The sequence below is a fragment of the Rhamphochromis sp. 'chilingali' genome (assembly GCF_963969265.1).
Source record: "Rhamphochromis sp. 'chilingali' genome assembly, chromosome: 3".
Lineage (NCBI taxonomy): Eukaryota > Metazoa > Chordata > Actinopteri > Cichliformes > Cichlidae > Rhamphochromis > Rhamphochromis sp. 'chilingali'.
The window spans coordinates 35922812-35941227 of record NC_137931.1 but is presented as its reverse complement, the minus strand read 5'-3'; the positions used below and the strand labels follow the sequence as shown (position 1 = coordinate 35941227).

The following is an 18416-nucleotide window of genomic DNA, read 5'->3' as shown; positions in this document are numbered from 1 at the left end:
TAGGCTGACGCAGCATTTTGTCCCAGACAGCAGTCCAAGGTTGAACAGTCCTGGAAGTGTCACCGGTTCCTTTTTCAGCTTCTGCCTCAGGGTTTTGTATCGTCTCAGACAGACGGGTGGACGAGAGAAAGGACTCCACTTGATACACGGCAGCTAATATTTGTTTTGTGCCGAGAGATGAGCAATGCAGTCCAGTCCCCGACACCAGCTGATTTGCATTTATTTCTTTAAATGCGGTAAAGTCAAACTGAGAATATCTACTAAACAGTTTTAATATCAGTCGAGCCGACTTTGAATACTGCTCTCGCTGAAGCAGAACATCAGCAGCGATTCAGAGGCACGCCGCCAATGCAAAGAAGACGCATGTAAATCACCCAGCAGATGTTATAGAGATACGACGAACTGCAAGGCGGCACGTGTTTGTGTAATACTGAGACGTATTACCCTGCAGGTCAGAAACACCTCTACGATAGGCTGCATCGCCTGAGCAAATACTGCTAACACAGTGTGTCGTCTTCAAACAGATGCCAGTCTCCCTAGAGACAGCTCTGCCAGTGTCCAATCCCCACCCACACACCCACTGTTTTTTTTGGAGACATTTGCACACTTGCACTCTCACACAGAGACATGCACAGCTCTAAGCTCCAGCCACCGCTCTCAGATCAGCACTAAATATAGGCGGTGATGTAGGGCTATAGGTAGTTGTCAGATGAGGCCCCATTATCAGGCTCTTGTGTTTGTCCATAATAACCAGCCACTGCACCTGTTTCTCTGCCTGGCCTTCTCCACACACGGGCACTCAGGTCAGACTAAATATAGCCGCGCTCTCCCTCTCGGCCTCTCTCTGTTGCCCCACGCTACACCACTCTGCACGCCCCCCCACCCCCCCTTTAAACCTCTCATTTGGAGCAAACGAGGTACGGTGGCCAGCCCTGCCTCCAGAGTTACACGCGCTCTCGTCTCATCCCCTTTTATAGAAACACGATGACATTACAGTAACAACCAGGGATCAGTGGCACCAGAGAGGTGGCGATCAAACATCCACTCTGATGTCCATGGTGATGTCTGTTTGCACGAGTCTATCTTTGGACGGCGACAAAAACAGTCCTCGTAAAGCTGACAAAATTAGACGAATGATATCGATGTGCTTTAGTGCGTAAAGCTGCAGCGATTTGTGGTTTGAACAATCTGGATTTTTGGTGGTACTTGTGTGTTTATTAAATCTGGAAACAGAAGAGAACGTAGGTGTAAACACTCCAGCTGAATAGCTTTCAGGAATTTAGTTGCACAACTAACATATTTGTGTTTTCTCTCCATTGTACAGCCACGTGAATCACATTACAACTTCTCTGCTGCTCAGGCTGTTCAGTAGGACCATTCATCAGCTTTAAAAACTACACTTTGGGGACTTTTTGTGAACTTTTGGCCTCAGTTTGAACAAATGTGCTCCTTTTATATTTTTAGATGTTGGAACTAGTTAATGAAATCAACACACAGACAGCAATACTGATAAGTCAGGCCCACATATAAAGGCTTGTGTGTAGTCATTCAAACTGAGCACTTCACTTCCCGTGGTTGAAAATGATGTATGTTCCCAAGTTACATGCCTCATTCGGAAGATACAAATCAAGCAAATCATCCAAAGTTCAAAAATCGGATAAATGTAAACTTTCTTCCCCTGCAGGTTATGTTTCTATTGTTGCAGCTTTGCGAACGGCACAATCCAGACTGCCAACACAATCACAGACTCGTCCCAAAAGTCTCTCTCAACAGATGCCATAAGCATAACCTACAGCTTCATGAGGTGATGCAGCAATGTGCACGGGTCTTAAGCCACACCTCGTTTTTTATATTTTATATTAAAATGAGAAACGTGCAAACATACATGAAACACAGTATATACAGTAAAAGGCAAAACAGAGTTTATACAATTCTAACAAGTTTGAAAGTCAGTGTTTGGTGTGAGCAGCTTTATCCTTCAGCTCAGTCTGAGCTCTTTGAGCAGCTCTCTGTCATCTCTGTGAGGATCCTCAGGAAGAGTTCTCCAGGCTTCCTGAAGGACATTCAAAGCTCTTCTTTGGATGTTTCTGCCTTTTGTTCTGTTCTCTGTCAGAATGATCCCACGCTGCTTCAGTAATGCTGAACTCCGGGCTCTGGGGAGGCCCATCCATGACTGATAGTGTTCCAGGTATGCTTTCACTGCACTGGTAGTGTGTTTGGGATCATTGTCACACTGAAAAATAAAGCTGCTGCCAATCAGAGGCTGTCCAGATGTTACTGCACGACAGATCAAACTCTGATGGTACTTTTCTGCGATTTTCAGTCCTGTGGCAGTAAGACAGAAGGATTTTTTCCTTAACATGACTTTAAGATGCTGTTCATCTGCAACAGATGGCTTTGTAGGCCTGCCTCATCTTATATTATTTTCCACACTTTCCTCCAATATTTTAATCTTTCAATCATTTTCAGCAAATCAAATAAAGTGACAGCACACTGATTCATCCCTCGAATGGATGAGAGTCTAGCTTGTTGGAAGCAAAATATAAAGAAATGCTGACTTTTGCACAGTACTGTCATGACGATCTACACTTACACTTACATTTGAGGGAGGGATCAGCACCCTCTGTGCTGTCCCCGAATCCTCCCGCACGCTCTCAACGCTGTGATGTTACCTGAAATTCCACGACGGCACAGCCAGCCCCTCTTAGAGCACACAGGGGTAATTATGTACAAAAAGTGCAAAGCTATAAAACGCTGCATGATTTGATTAACAGATAAAGCTTCATATCAAGTTCAGATGAACTCTGGGGGAGTAAAGGAATCTTTTAACTGCTGATTACAATCTGTGAAAGCAGTGTAAGTGCACACGGGGACACGTGAGGACTGCTTTAAAGCAGACTTCAACAATGCAAACCAATCTGTCAGTGTGCTGCGGCAGCTAATAAATCTGATTGTGGACACCAGTTAAACTACCCTTGAGTCAGTGAAAAGCATGCAGTCTTGTGGTTTTCGCTATGATTGATGTTCGTATCAGGGCTCTTCTCTGAGCTCGAAATAATGTGGATTACAGGAAAACATATCATCTCTGCTGTGTAATTCAGTCCTCAATCCCAGAAGTGACAAAGACTTAACGCGGGAATATTTTCTTAATGTAGTTTTGCAGAGAGTTTGCAGCAATTCTTAGCCTGAGTATTGAATCCCAGGAGCAAAGCAAGAATATTACTGACAGTCATACTACGGTCTGTCTCCTCTCCTTTATTCTGCCGCTGAGAAAATGTCCAATACTGCAGTGCCAGCACCCCAGAGGAGAACGACTTTCCGAGGTAATAAAAGATGAGATGGAGTGATTAGGGAAATGCCAGTGAATCGCTGCCAGGCATTCCAACTCACTCCTTCCTGCAAAAGCCAGTCAGGTTTACTTGTGACAAAGGAGACATGCATCACCCACTGAACCTGTACAAAAAGCAGCAGGAGCCAACACAAACGCTTACTCGAAAAAAGCAATCACCTAAGTAGAAAACTCCAGTAATGTTTTGGCTGATGGAAACATTACTGTCCTACATCTTTCTTTCCAAACCTCAGGATACCAGCCACGCAGGCAGTGTGTATCAGAAATGGGCCAAAACATTCTGGTGATAAAATTGACTACACCACAGTGCACTCCGTGGCCTTCTCTCCCCCGTCTCTGTTACCCTGGAAACTGTTGTCCATGTAGGAAGGAGCAATTCTATTATAGAGGCTGGGCTAGCCAGCAGATAGAACTATAAAACATGACTTAACAGTTGCAGACAGCCAGAGGAAGCTCGGATGTAGCGGCCTGAGAAAATGTATGGGAGCGAACGAGAGGAAGAAGGGAACGCGAGGGGAAACGAGTGCAAGAGATGAACATAGATTAAAAGAAGAAGGGCACAGCGGGGTCGGGGGAGATAAAAGGCGGTTCGGAAATGGAGGGAACATATAGAGACTAGCAGAGAATATCGAAGATTACTTCCAATCCTCTCACCTCCGGTCTCAGATAGAGATATATAGTAAGGTGACTGAAGAATTTGCTCCATAACAATACGCAGGAAAGCGCTAATGCACAATTGGCACAGTTATGATAATAAGTGCTATCTAAGTACGTCTGATTGCACACAAAAAGTGTGAGAAGATGGAGAGTGGGGAACAGGGCCAGGAGCGGTAAGCTGGTTAAGCAGATTGCCCGATCTATCCATGCTTCCCTACATCTATTCACATCCCGTCAAAGCTTCATCCTGGCCATCCATCTCTCAACCACCACCCTTCCCCAGCTCATAATGGATCTATTGAGTCACTCCATTTGTCTCCCATCGCATGCCCAAAGCCAAATCCTTTATTCCTCCTTCCTTTCTTTCAGAATTTTTTTTCTTTTGCTATTTTTTTTCTGCCCCTAACGCCCCCACCGTGTCTCACACCATCTCCATCAAGGTTATCACGCTCGTGGCAAGAAGCAGAGCTCCGGTTCAGATTGTGTGATTGTGTGTGTGTGTATGTCTGTGACTGTGTGTGTGTGTGTGTGTGTGTGTGTGTGTGTGTGTGTGTGTGTGTGTGTGTGTGTGTGTGTGTGTGTGTGTGTGTGTGTGTGTGTGTGTGTGTGGAGACAGACTGTCAGAGAAGGTCAGTATGGAGCCTGTGGGGAGACAGAAGAGAGGAGCGAGTGGCAGGGATCAAATACTAATCAATACTGAACACAGATGCTCTCTCATTGGGGCCTTACACTTAACTCAGCCTTGTCCCTTTCCCATTCTTGTGCCTGCGTGGGGGTGTGAGATGTGTATTCGTGTGTGCGACTGGTATCAGGTTTCTCGTTTTTAGCCAACGGTGAGGGAATGGTCCTCTCCGGTGTGACGTCGCCTCTGTGATGTGCCTCCCCATGTGTGACCCTGGGATGCATGGGAATCATTGCGGGCGTATCATGTTACGAGCTTGCTTAAACCCAGCTTACTTTGTTCTGAGATCAACTATGTTAGCTAGTAAAGCAGAGCAGCCCAGGGCTAAAATATCTGACAGAGGTCATATTACTCTTCCAAATCCATCTCCGTGCTTTTGTGTGATCGGCTCCAAGTCGCACAATGGAAATGCAAGCAAGTCTATCCTAAAGCTTTGGACACACCCATGATTTAGAGATTATTATACAGAAATCTAATTCTTGTGCCTGATCATACACAGTGTTAGAGGAAGAAAGACGGAAAAAATACTTAGCGTACATATATTTTTCCTATTCTTTTGGTTTATATTGTAAATCAGCTGTGCGAGACTTCAGTGAAAAAGAGAAGACACGCTCATTCTTGTTTTCACTTTTTAACCATTACTATCTGAACGTGAAGGATGTGAGGACAGAGCGGGTCTGCACCAAAACTGAAATACCTGGAGGTTAGTGCGGCACATTACGGTTAGAAAGTGTTCCAAACCGAGTTCTAAAGAAGGATAAAGGTGCCAAAACGTGCTTTCACTCAGCACTGCTGATGACAGAAAAATAGGACACTTAGAGTGCATTACACTGATCAAAATAAAAAAGACTTCTCAAGCCTTATATCCAAGGCTTTATAGTCATCTGAAAGAAACAAGTGGCCTCCGCTACTGATGGTTTAAAAAAACGTGATTTGCGCAGCTCTTGGCTGCTGTTGTCAGAACAAACCTGTGAGAGTTTTGTTGGGACAAGATGTAAAAATGTTATCTCATTAACCAATAAAGTCAAATTAAAAACCAATTAAGTTACGTCAATTTACTATTTGTGAAAATCCACCAGTCCATACCCTTTTCTTAACGGCTTGTTCAATTCAGCGCAGCGGGGGAGGGGGCAAAGGTGGAGCACTCTGAGAGAAAACTCATTCATGCTCACATTCGCAAGTACAACCAATTTAGAGTCACCAGTGACCTAAACAACATCCACGCCTTTGGGCTGTGGGAGGGGAGGAGACCCCCCCCCAGGCCGTGGATTTAAGCTCAGGACCTTCTCGTTGTGAGCCAACTGTGGTAACCACTGCACCACTGTGACAACGTCATGCAGAATTTAACTTTTAATTAATTTTCTTGGCTATGTCATTAACATACATTCTTTATCATTCAAAAATCCAGTGGCACTACGATTTAAGCGATCCAACATCTATACATACACGCGTACACACACATGCACACAATTTAAGGACTCGTCGTGTTTGGAGAAACTGTTTGCTCTGCAAAGGTGTGAAACAACGTTTCCTGTGAAAGCATTCCTCAGAGGAAACGCCTTGCTTTCTCTGACTTCTATCTGCAATCACAAAACATCATTTAAGGAACGAACGCAGCTGCGTGGCAGTCAGACATGTTCCATAACCAAACACTGCTCTCACACACGATAGCAGTCGCCTGGACAATGCTTTCTTCATGTGCTGCCAGTTGACTGAACTGGGGATGAGAGTTGATCTTTAGTTTGTGAGAGAATGGAAAAGCCCTCTGCCAAAGTTTGATGAAATATGGAAATTTCACAGAAAGACCAAAAAAAGGAAAAAGAGAAGAAGCCAGACTAGAGGATGGAGGGAGGGAGAAAGGAGGGAGGGAGGGAGTAGATGTGAAAAGGTAATAATCTTAAGAACAAAGAGAGTGAGATAGCAGCTGGAATGAGCTTAATCTGAGGGAAGGTGGGACTCGATCAGCGATTTATCCACACGGTAGCCTCGTCTCTGGAGATTTTGTTCCCTATCAGTTTCCCTTTACCTTAAATTGATGGTGTGCAAGTGTGAGCTGGGACTGCGGGACAGGTAAGGCTTAAAACACCCCCATATGGAAAAGATATATATAAATCTTATAAAGTTTGTATCTGTCTTGTGTGAAACTTGTATGAAAAGCATATAAGTGTGAAAACAGATATAAGATCCCTTGAAAAATTATATAATGAAACTTGTATGTTTTGGATACTTACTAAAACAATGTATGAAAGTAATGCAAAAGTGGCCACTTTCATGAGTAAATCGTGTAAGCCTTATATGATTTACTCATGAAAGTGGCCACTTTCATGAGTAATCACATATAAGTTTTTACTATTTCTTTTCCGTATGGGCCTGTTTGTCAGCTTACTTAACAGGTCACATCAGTACGAAGCATGGATTCTTTTGACCAGAGTAGATACACTTTGTCTGATGTAATGCCTCCATCTCTCTGACACCTCGCCTGTAGGGTCACCTGCTCCCACCACCAGCATTTCCACGCTTTTCTTTGGCGGCATAGCTGGAATTGAAAATCAGTGACTCAATAAGGCCCGATTGAGACAATAACATTCAAATATATGCGTGGCTTCCCGCTGTCAGACTTTATCCCTGCTGACCGCTGTTCACTCCCCATTGACTGTGAGCAAATGAAATCTCAGTGAATCGATGTCCTCGTATTAAAAGAGACTCTGCAGTCTAAACCTCTGAACCTGTGCTCCTGCGTTTTCCATTTTCCAGATAGCAAAAACTGTAATTGATAAAAGTCGGACATTGTTAAATGCCTCTTTAACAAGCCCGCACACGGCTTTGAACAAATACCAGAACATGAAGTATCGATCGGAACATTTGCGTCGGCTTCTATGCTTCCCTCAAAACGCGTGCTTGTTTCAGTGGGAGAAAACGTCCAACAGGTGCAGATATTCAGTCACTATGAGTTTGACTTCAAATATGGAATTATTTACCTTATTTTATAGCAAACAGGTGTGATTACTGAGGTCAGATTTGTCTCTTTGAAGTGTGTACATATATGACATAAAACAAAAATGAATGATAACCCCGACCCCTGACTAACATACCAGCCTAACAAATGGAAATCATGAACATGTGTGGGCAATAACTGTGTCACCTGATCCACTACAGTTTTTCACTCATGTTTTTAAGTTAATGGCGGATGAGCACTGTGCCTGCTGCTTCCATCACCTTTAATATCTTTTTTTACCATGCTTTCAGTGTTCTGTCTGTCCATCCACTTCCATCCAGGCTAAAATGAGAAAAACAGAGCTCACAGCTGTTCTGTTGTACAGACCCCTAATCAGGGGCTTTGCAAGGTCTAAACAAGACTCCCACAGCATACAGACGAAGCACAGATAGGAAGGAGGAGGCAGAGTGAAGGTAGAGTGAGGCCTGCACGCAGTGAGAAGGAGAGGGGCCATCTACCCTCTAATCCCGGCTATCCCACTTGAATCCTGACAGCACGAACCTGCTTTTATTGCTGTGAATGGGAGGAATACCGATTGAAATGCACCTACGTGCAGAGCACTTTACAGCGCCGCTCTCTGCTCTTAGTTTGGCTGAACTAATGACATTATATTAATTTACCCGCTCTTCTAATTATTGCTTTTTCTTGTAATTATCACAAGCTCGGGTTTGTATTCTCGTCAAACCGCAAAAACAATGTGCCAACAACCAGACATCGTGTAGAAATTCTGCTTTTCTTTGTGCAGATAAGTGAGGGTGTGAGATCTTTTATTGCTCAACATAATAAAGTTTGTCAGTTTGTGACAGTCACAGTTGTGGAGTGCGCCACTATTATTGACAATATTTTTACTAATGTCATGGATTTCCAAATTAATAGTGGCCTGCTTGTCTGTGATATAACTGACCACTTACCAGTTTTTACTTTGTGTGACTGTGATTTAAAAAAAAATAGATACCAAGATCATGATAGCAAAGCGAACAATAAATGAAGAAGCAATTCATGCCTTCAATTTCGATTTAGCACAACAAGATTGGAGTTCGGTGTATGAAGAGTCAGATGTGGACAAGGCTTATGATAATTTTCTAGATATTTTTACTATGTGGTACAATAAACATTGTCCTGTAAACGAACACATGACAAAGAAAAAAAAGATAAAAAGTCCTTGGCTCACAAAAGGAATTATTAATGCTTGCAAAAAGAAAAACAATCTGTATAAACAGTTTATCAAAGTAAAAACAAAAGAAGTGGAACAAAGATATAAAGCATATAGAAATAAATTGACTGATATTATAAGAACGAGCAAACAACTTTATTATAGAAGAAGATTATATGAAAATAAAAACAATATAAAAGGAACTTGGGATGTGTTAAACAACTTAATTAAACAAGGATCTTCTGGAACATCATATCCTGAATATTTTACTGATGCAAATGGTGAAAATCACAACATGAGTAATATTGTCGATGGGTTCAATAAATTCTTCATAAATGTTGGCCCTGAACTAGCAGCGGACATCCCGTGTCATAAAAATGAAAATATCAGTAATATAAAATCAAATCCCTTTTCACTGTTCCTCTCAGCTACAAATGAGCAAGAAGTAATAAATATCACATTAAAATGTAAAAGTACCGGTAAGTCTTCAATGGATTATCATGACATAAATATGTCTGTAGTTAAACAGGTTATTCTGAATATTGCTAGTCCCTTAACATATATCTGTAATTTATCATTTCAGTCCGGTTGTTTTCCAAAAAAAATGAAAATTGCGAAAGTAATACCACTATATAAAAGTAATGACAAACACAGTTTTACCAATTATAGGCCTATTTCTCTACTGCCTCAATTCTCAAAAGTTCTAGAAAAACTTTTTAATTCAAGATTAGAAAAATTCCTTGAAAAACATCAAATAATAAATGTTGGTCAGTATGGTTTCAGAACGCAAAGAACCACTTCAATGGCGATAATTGAGGCAGTAGAAGAAATTACTGATACACTGGATAAAAATAAATATGCAGTTGGTATTTTTGTTGATCTCAAAAAGGCCTTCGACACAATCAATCACTCAATTTTACTGGATAAATTGGAAAGATATGGTATTCGAGGGAAAGCTGGTAACTGGTTAAAAAGTTACCTAACGGGTCGGGAACAATATGTTAGCATAGGGCATTACCATTCAGAGAAACTTGGTATTACATGTGGTGTTCCCCAAGGGTCAGTGTTGGGACCAAAACTTTTCAATGTATACATACATAAATGATATTTTTGATGTTTCTCAAGTACTTAAACTCATACTGTTCGCAGATGACACCAACATATTTTTCAGTAGCGATGATTATACTGATCTTGTAATGACCGTAAACAGGGAGCTACAATTAATAAAAAAATGGATGGACATAAATAAATTATCATTAAATATAAATAAAACTAAAGCAATGTTTTTTGGTAATTTAAAATATAATATAGAATTACCAATTATCATTGAAGGTGTACCAATTGATAATGTGAGTGAAAACAAATTTTTGGGAGTTATAATTGATAACAAAATTTCATGGAAACCCCACGTCAGACACATAAAAACCAAAATTTCTAGAAGCCTCGCAGTTTTGAACAAAGTGAAACAATTCCTTGATAAAGATGCACTTCGTACTCTGTACTGTACCCTGGTTCTTCCATATCTTACATATTGTGTGGAAGTGTGGGGAAATACATATAAAAATACAACTAATCCATTAGTCACAGTACAGAAACGAGCACTGCGTATTATTCACAAGGCTGGTTATCTAGATCATACTCACAAATTCTTTCTTCAGGCAAAGTTACTTAAATTCCAGGATCTGGTTAATTACAATACATCCATAATTTTTTATAAAGCTTTTACTAAACTTTTACCGGCAAATTTACAAACTAGATTTGAAATTCGAGAAAAGGTTTATAATGTGAGAGGCTTTGGCGAATTCAAATTACCCAGAACTCGAACAACCCGTAAAGGTTTTTGTGTGTCTGTATGTGGTGTGAAAATCTGGAACAGTCTGAGTTTACAATTGAAACAATGCAAAAATATTCATAGATTTAAATTTCTCTACAAACAGTTGGTCTGGTCACAGTATACTCAATGATGGGTTTTAGTGTGCTCTGTAATGTCTGTTCTCTTACCATTGCTGGTATGGATTCCAAAATAAAAATAAATAAATAAAGTGTGCGTATGTATGTACATATATGTACTTGTGTGTGTAGATATATATGTATGTATATGTATGTGTGTTTGTTACTTGTTACTGCCTGTTACCTGTGGTAATGCAATTTATAATTTATATATTCTGTATTCAGTTATGAAGGTTCTAATTGTTGGTTGCGAGCTGCCGCTTAGATGCTTGTATGTGCCCGGAGCTGTTGATGGGTCTGTATGCAATGATGGGCATAGCTGCGGGAAGTTTATTGTTATTTTTGTTGATGAGTGAGTATAGGGGTGGGATTTAATAAGTTTTCTTCGTCCCACTCCTTTTTCAGGCAATTTTTGTTTTTTGTTTTGTGTATTTTATGTTCAATATAGGTATTTGTTGTGCCTGAAAATGAATAAATAAATGAAATGAATGAAATGAATTATTTCAGAAATAGCCTCCAGCCTCCTGTAATCTTAAATAATGACAGTTTGTTTTTACCGAGAGCAGAACAATCCAAATGCTGATGTAACCCAGTGAGTTTACACGACTCAGTAATGCACTACAACATGTTATTGTTAATTGGGATTTATCATTACTCTGTTAATCACTGAGTTGATCAAAAATAAATCAATAATAAAAGATAAATACTATAAATATAAGAATAAAACCCAAAGAGTATATTTAACACCCCTACTGGTTAGGAAGGAACAAGCCCCGCCTTCCCCTGCTCTGTACCGTCACGTGCTCAGACACAGAGAGAGACGGAGGTGCACGAGACCATCACTGATTTTCACCGCCAAGCTTTTCGCTGGAAAATAACTATTAACTTGATAAATTGAGCAAATATCCATACCGGAGATCTGCATGGACCTTGGAGAAACGGACCTGATTTATTGTGAACATTTCGGACCTTGAAACCATCGCGGTGAGTCAGAAGCTGTTAAGCTAACCTTGAAGCTAAAAAGCTAACAAGAAGTTAACAGGGAATATAATGGCCCGATTTCAATGTTGTAGATCTGCGCGGGAGCGGATGAAGTGGACAAGATCCTCTCTGAGAGTTGAACAAGATCCTCTCTGAGAGTTGAACATTAGAAGTGTGCTGGTGAGTTAAACTGGGACTGGGCGGATCAGGCTAATTGAAAAGCTAACTAGCCTAATGCTCATAGCTGTAGCTGACCACGTTTTCACTGTGGGAGAACACACGGGGTTTCTCACTGAGTTCAGCCATTTTGAGCACTCAGCTTGTGTGCTGATGATGTTCTAGTATTACTTGTTGAATATTAAATGCACTAAAATTAGATGATGGAATAAGTTAATGTTGATCTTAAAGGTCATGAATCTACTTTATTTTGTTACATTTGATGCTCGAGCGGCACTGGATAGATGTCAGTGTGTATTCTTACTGTGCTGATACGTTACCACATACTGTAAAACTACAGCCTGTGGGTTTTTGTATATTCTTTTGGTAATTTTATTCTGTACATTGAGTGTAAATAATATATTGCTTCATTGCTATGCAGTGTAAAGCAATGCTCCTGTAATTCAGTTAAAGGGCAATACTGTAAAAAAATAATCTACCATAGTTTATGGTTTATTTCTGATTTCTGATAGAAATGTGCACCTTGACGATAGAATAAGCTGATTGTGATTTAAAGATTGCATTCATGATTAAGATGCACTGTATAGACTATAGTTAGAAATTAGAATTAATGTTTTGTGCTTGTTTTGTTATAGCACTTACATTATTTACATATGGCCATGTATATCATTAGAGTGTGAACTGAATTAGTAATAGTCCTGTTGTTTACAGGCTAGGTTTTTTTATGGGATCGTGAGACCTGGATCTCTTCCTGACGAGGAAGATGGCGAGCCTTTCCCTTTGAACCGAACCGAACCACAGCCATTCTGAGTTGGCCCAGAAGGGCAGGTTGCTCTTCTCTCACGAACAATTGCAACAGTGCGGTAGGACGAAATCGCACCAATCACAAACTTTTGACCTGTTGGATTTGACTTGACTGAACACTGACTATTAAGCCGGCAAGACTGACATATCTGAGCTCAGATAGGATTCTGACTGTTATTATTATTGCTGTCACTGTATTTTATTTTATGTTTTCATTCCTGTTCATAAAATGCTGTTAAATTGTTGCTAAATAGTTTAATACAATTCATAGCAACTTTACCTGTGGCTCCAGTCATTCTTCTCCACGCAACTCCCTTTATCCCTCCTGCGAATCTAGCTATTGGCCCATTCTCTCCATCTTACTTTAATTTCCCCTACCCTATCCTGTACTTGGCTACACTTGCTCACTCACTGTTTTAAATATGACGTGCTAACAGGCGGCCTCAGACCGGACAGAGTTTGTTGAGAAATGAATTTAAATAAAATAAGGGAATTAGGACAGTTTCTGTCTTTAATGCGTCTTTAATGTGATTCTTGGGCTTAAACCTCCGATTTGTTCCACTGAAAGTAAGTCCGGGATGATTTCTATAAATCAGGGACAAAATGATGCGTGACTTTGAGAGACAGTCTCATGCTCTGCAGACTGACTGAACAAATAAAAGGGATATTTTGCGAAATTTTTTACAGCCTAAAACGATTTCAAGTTCAAGCAGGTATGAAACTCTTCTTTTTCAAAGAAAGCCAAACCCTCCTTGTTTATTACCCACGATTCCACCTGCCTGCCAGCCGCTCCTCACGCTCAACACTGGCTTCTGAGCGAGCCGACGGGATGCGCGATTTCTCCGGCTGCACCGGTGACAACTTGTGTTTACTCCAATCGCATTCACTGCGTGAGGGAGACGAGACGGAGGGAGGCGACGTGAGGAAATGGAGCGGCGTCGGATAAACGGTCAGGGGAAAGACCGACGCGCGGACAGAAAGACAGGCCGAAGAAAAGAGAGGTGTTGGGTGCATCATTGCTTGGCTAGACTGTGATTAGGCACATATCTGTGGAGGACGTGGTGTGGCTGTAGAGAGAGAGAGAGAGGAGGGAAAAGAGGTTTTGGTAACCATCATCTTGGAGATCAAAGGCCTGTCTGCTTATTCCGCCTGCAGCCCTTCTCTTCAGTTTGGACGAAGGGAATAGGATATTGGGAGGGAGGAGGGGGTCTGCGTCAAGCAGCTGAGAGCAAAAACTACTTTTCCTCGCTCACTTTGCTCTCCTCTTACATCTGTCCTGATGCTGTCTCTCTCATTATCAACAACCTTCTATCAGACTCTTGACACGCATGCAAAGAAAGCACAAACAGAATCACAAACACGCTGCACACGCACGCACACAGAAAGATGGAGGTCTGCAAGAGAATCATGGAGTTAATGAAGCGGCGGTCACCCACAAAAGCCCGGGCGAGTCAGTGATGTGACCTTGATCTGTGTGACTCACACAGACCACTTTGGCCAATCGTCTCCGCCATCACCTCCAGCATTCCCTTCAATTTATTCTGTCCTTCTCTCTCCTCCACACACGGAAAGATAAAGGGCTTCCCCTTCTTAACCTGAAAGAGGGATTAAAGGGTAAAAAAAAAAGAATCATAGATATATTCTCTGTAATCTTCAGGATTTCAAAAAAAACTTTTCTCAGCAAAAAGTTTCTCCCTTGACTTTGACTCCTCAAAACCGCTGTTGAGCATGGGTCTGCAACCGCCTGCACATTTTTAGCATTCATCTCAGACTCAGTTAAAAGTCCAAAACACCACCAGCAGACCACAGACGATGGCAAACAGCACCGACGGTGGGAGAGAAGGAGCGAAGAAAAGGGGGGGTGAAGGATTGACAGAGGTTCAGAATGGATACAGATCCTGCTTAATTTAGGTTCAGAGTCATGGCAGCATGGGAATCAATCATGACAGCTCTGTATCATATCACAGAACAGACAGTGTTGGCTATCGTGCTTCCCCCGTGGCCTGGAAAAGCCGCTGGGAATGCCAAAGGGGGAAAAAGTGTTTGCAGTGACTCGCTCGATTTAAATGCTAATATTAAAGTTAGCTTATGGATTTGGAATTTTAGATGTCGCGCTGCAGGTGAGACCCGTCGCTGCACGTTCGCGTAATTTAAGTGAGATGCAGAGAGACGGGCAGATGGGGGGAGGGGGTTCAGGGCTAAGCGACAGCAATCGAGAAGGGTGGAAGTGGACGTGACGCCTCGAGCTGAGCTTCCCTTTCTCCTACGCAGCCTCCCATATATCTCACTTGTGACATGACGTGTGGGAAATGTAAGAGCTGCTGTGTAAACATGACCTTTGACCTCTGCTTATCCAATATTAAATTGGAATGACAGTCGGACGGCCCCTCCCACCTCAAACCTGCGGCGCTAAGAGGAGCCATCAGGCCATCTTGAGCGAGGGTCACGGTAGACGGAGAGGGGAGGGACTGAGGTCTCCCCGGTCTTACAGCCTGACACACGGCTAAATTAAATGCTCCTCAGAGACGCCTGGATGTTTCTGGGTTTGCAAACATCCCGAGAAGATTGTTTTTCCCAGCAGAGACAAGAGCAACAGGAAAATCCTCGGAGTTTCATTCACAACCTCACTCGGGAAGAACTGTTGTTGTAGAGGAAGTCTGGGAAAAGGTGGGTTATCCTGTGCCTCGGTAGTATGTGCTCACTGTCGAACCCCTGGCAGTTTGAGGCTGATTTGGTTTCTTTAATGAGAAATGATTCTGCCCTCGGGGAATTGTACTAACTTTGTACAGGAGAGAGGGAGAGGAGTAGGGAGGTTAAGTTAACAGGACAAATGGGAGTCATATGTACTGTTGGGCTGTGCGGCCAAACAAAACACACGTTAGGGAACTTTGCGCAACAGCGGTTCCCTGTCCTTTGGCAGTGCAGTAAAGTTTCTCTCCCCACACCTCTGAACCTCGTTGGACCGCCAAACAAAATTACCCCCGTTTTGAAAGCCCACAGAGCAGCATCAGCTCTGCAATCCTGCTTTATCGCCACGAGAAGACGGCGTCATGGACAAACAAATAAACTTTCCTTTCTGCAGCATCCACTAAGTTAAGTGGGGTTTGGACCCAAGGTGCCTTCTGATAGGTCAATTAGGATGGCCGATGGCCAGCAGCAAAGCCGGCGTTTGATTCCTAGACATCTGTTTTGCGTGCGGAGACCTCCTAATTGTCAGAGTTAAATGTGATGCAAATTCCTAATCGCATGCCAGTCTAATTACTGTAACTCAATCAGGAAGAGTCAACATAACTGCCTACATAAAAATCAATTACAGAGTTAGACTGTAAATATGTGCTGCAAGAAATCATCTATTGTTAGCGGCTCTTCCCAGATAATGGCCTGCTTTCAGTAACTAGCTGGGTGGCTAATGGAGGCTTAAGTTGCTGAGCCACGAATAAGCCAAACTAGTGCAGGAAATTCACATAATAAAAACACTCGAAAGTGAACTTATTCCAGCTCTGTGAGCGGCTGTTTATGTCTTTGTCTCACCTGAGTGGTGTTTAATAAAGAAAAGGGCCCGTATTTAAAAGCACTCACATCCTGTCAAACTCCCCACAGCTGGAGTGTTTGCATTTCAACTGTAAATTGCACTGGGACTTAAGTGGGGATGTGATAGATGCCCAGCGAATAGAAAAGGAGCCCTGCAGTGAAGCACCCTCTGCCAGCCGCTCTCATCTCCCACGGAGAGGGCAGGGTGCCATCAGCAGATGCTCTGACGCGTTCGTGAGGCGACGCAGAGTTAAATGAGATCGGCAGAGGGGCAAATAGTCACACGGCATCTTTGTCTGTCCCTTTTCTTTTCACCTCAGAGTGTAGTGATAATTAACCGAAGCCTCGCTGCGGTACGCAGATATGTCACGTTTTGGTTTCGTGTGTTTTTGTGTCAGAAAGAGCGAGAGGCACGGCACATTTCTAAATGCGTTTTTCAGAGCCGGGCTCTAAAGCGAGTCGGCTCAGAGCGACGGAGGAGAAGTGAAAAGACTTGAATCTGTTGGATGCAGAGTATATGTCATTATCAGTGGACACTGTGTACAGTAGACTGCTTTAAAGAGGTGGGGCCAGGCTGTGATCTGTCTGCACTTGGCAGGCCAAGACACTATGTCTCCCTGAGAATTAAAATCAAGCTATTCAAGCACCCGGGCACTCGGGACCTGCTTTGTGCTCTGTTTTATGCCACTTTAATATACAACTGACAGCGAGAAAAGCTAAAGGCGGAGTGAAGGAGGAAGCTGTGTGTGAGGAGAAAGCCGAGTCTAGGCGCTGTGGGTGGTGGTTGTGTTTCTTTGCACATTTGTGTTTGCAGTGAAATCTAAATTTTTCCTTCTTCAAAGCTGACCTTGTTGTGAAAGCAAAAATAAAGTCACAGCATTTCTTTCTTTTTTTCCCCAAAAGTTTCCCAGGATTAAAAGGTTTTCACTCCAATTCACTCGCTGGTATTTATATAGCACCAAATCCCAGCAACAGTCACCTCAAACTGCTTTATGTTGTAAGGTAAAGACCCCACTTATTTGGCGACAGTGGGAAGGAAAAAACCCCTTTTATATGTGGAATGAGACAAAATCAGTACAGAGTCGAGGAAAGCATGGAAACCCCAGTAATCACATCTTTAACAGTCAAATTCAAAAACCTGAAACCTGATCTGTTTCACTTTACCTGCAAGCAACACTGACGCTTCAGAAAATGCCACATTATGCTTTACAGCAGATCCATTTTATTCTATTGACGCACTCAGAGATGGCTGACGGATGACACGCCCATGCCCTCACCCTTGTAATATCATTGCTTAATCTCCTTGGTAGCAATTACTTCTGAGGGGAACAAAAGCCAGCGCCAGGTAGCTATTACTGACATGGCAGCTTAATGAACAATACAGCCTCCTTTTCTATAAGGCCAATTTGCACAGCTAACCTAACAACACCCTGTCTAATAAAGGAAAATGTTTAGATCAGCAGACATATACGGCAGTCAGGCAAGCACGAGGTGAAAATCTCATGATTTAAGACGCAATTGAGCCGTGGTGGCAAAAACGCACCGAGCGTGGGCGAGTGAATAGGTTAAATAAGGGGGAAAAATATGGAGAACAATGCAAAGTGCACAGGAAGTGATTAAAAAAGGGTGGAAGCGCATAGGCTTAAAGCTAAGCACAAGCTAACTATGTGAAAGAGGCACTGTGGCAGAAACGGATGGATGAGAAGAGACGGGGCAAATAGGAGGGCAAAGCTAAAATGTCAGGGCACGGGGAGTCGGCGATGTATGGCACCAGGAAGGCCAATTGTGTGCAGCCGTGAAGGGATAAGAGGTCACGGGATGTCTGCACAGTCTGCAGCGTGTGTGCTGGAGTCAGCAGTGACACAGCACTAACCTCCCCCCACATGGCATTATCTGTCTCCCCAAAACCACAGGACATTGCTCAGAAAATACAGCTGTAAAAAAAGAGACAAGACAGGCAGACAGTGGGGCGGATAAAACACACAAGGTAGAATGGCAAAAGGAGGAGACATGAATTTGAGAAAATTGCCATGAAAAATTAAGATACTAATTACGATGGGAAAAAAATGTTAAAAAGATTGAGACAAAGTGTTGCTTTTAAAACAATTACGCACCGCCTTCCTTCCCGAGTGAAAAT

General features: G+C 42.4%; 1 protein-coding gene and 1 long non-coding RNA gene across 2 annotated transcripts in view; one reads left to right on the top strand and one right to left on the bottom strand.

Annotated features, from left to right (window-relative positions):
- The window catches only part of sema6bb (sema domain, transmembrane domain (TM), and cytoplasmic domain, (semaphorin) 6Bb), a 147533-nt gene that overhangs the window by 111457 nt on the left and 17660 nt on the right, over nucleotides 1-18416 (bottom strand). The window lies entirely within an intron of this gene.
- On the top strand, nucleotides 11375-13146 carry LOC308393859. Its single transcript, XR_013971042.1, has 3 exons — nucleotides 11375-11770; nucleotides 11860-11947; nucleotides 12656-13146. It is a non-coding gene; the product is annotated as an uncharacterized lncRNA (long non-coding RNA).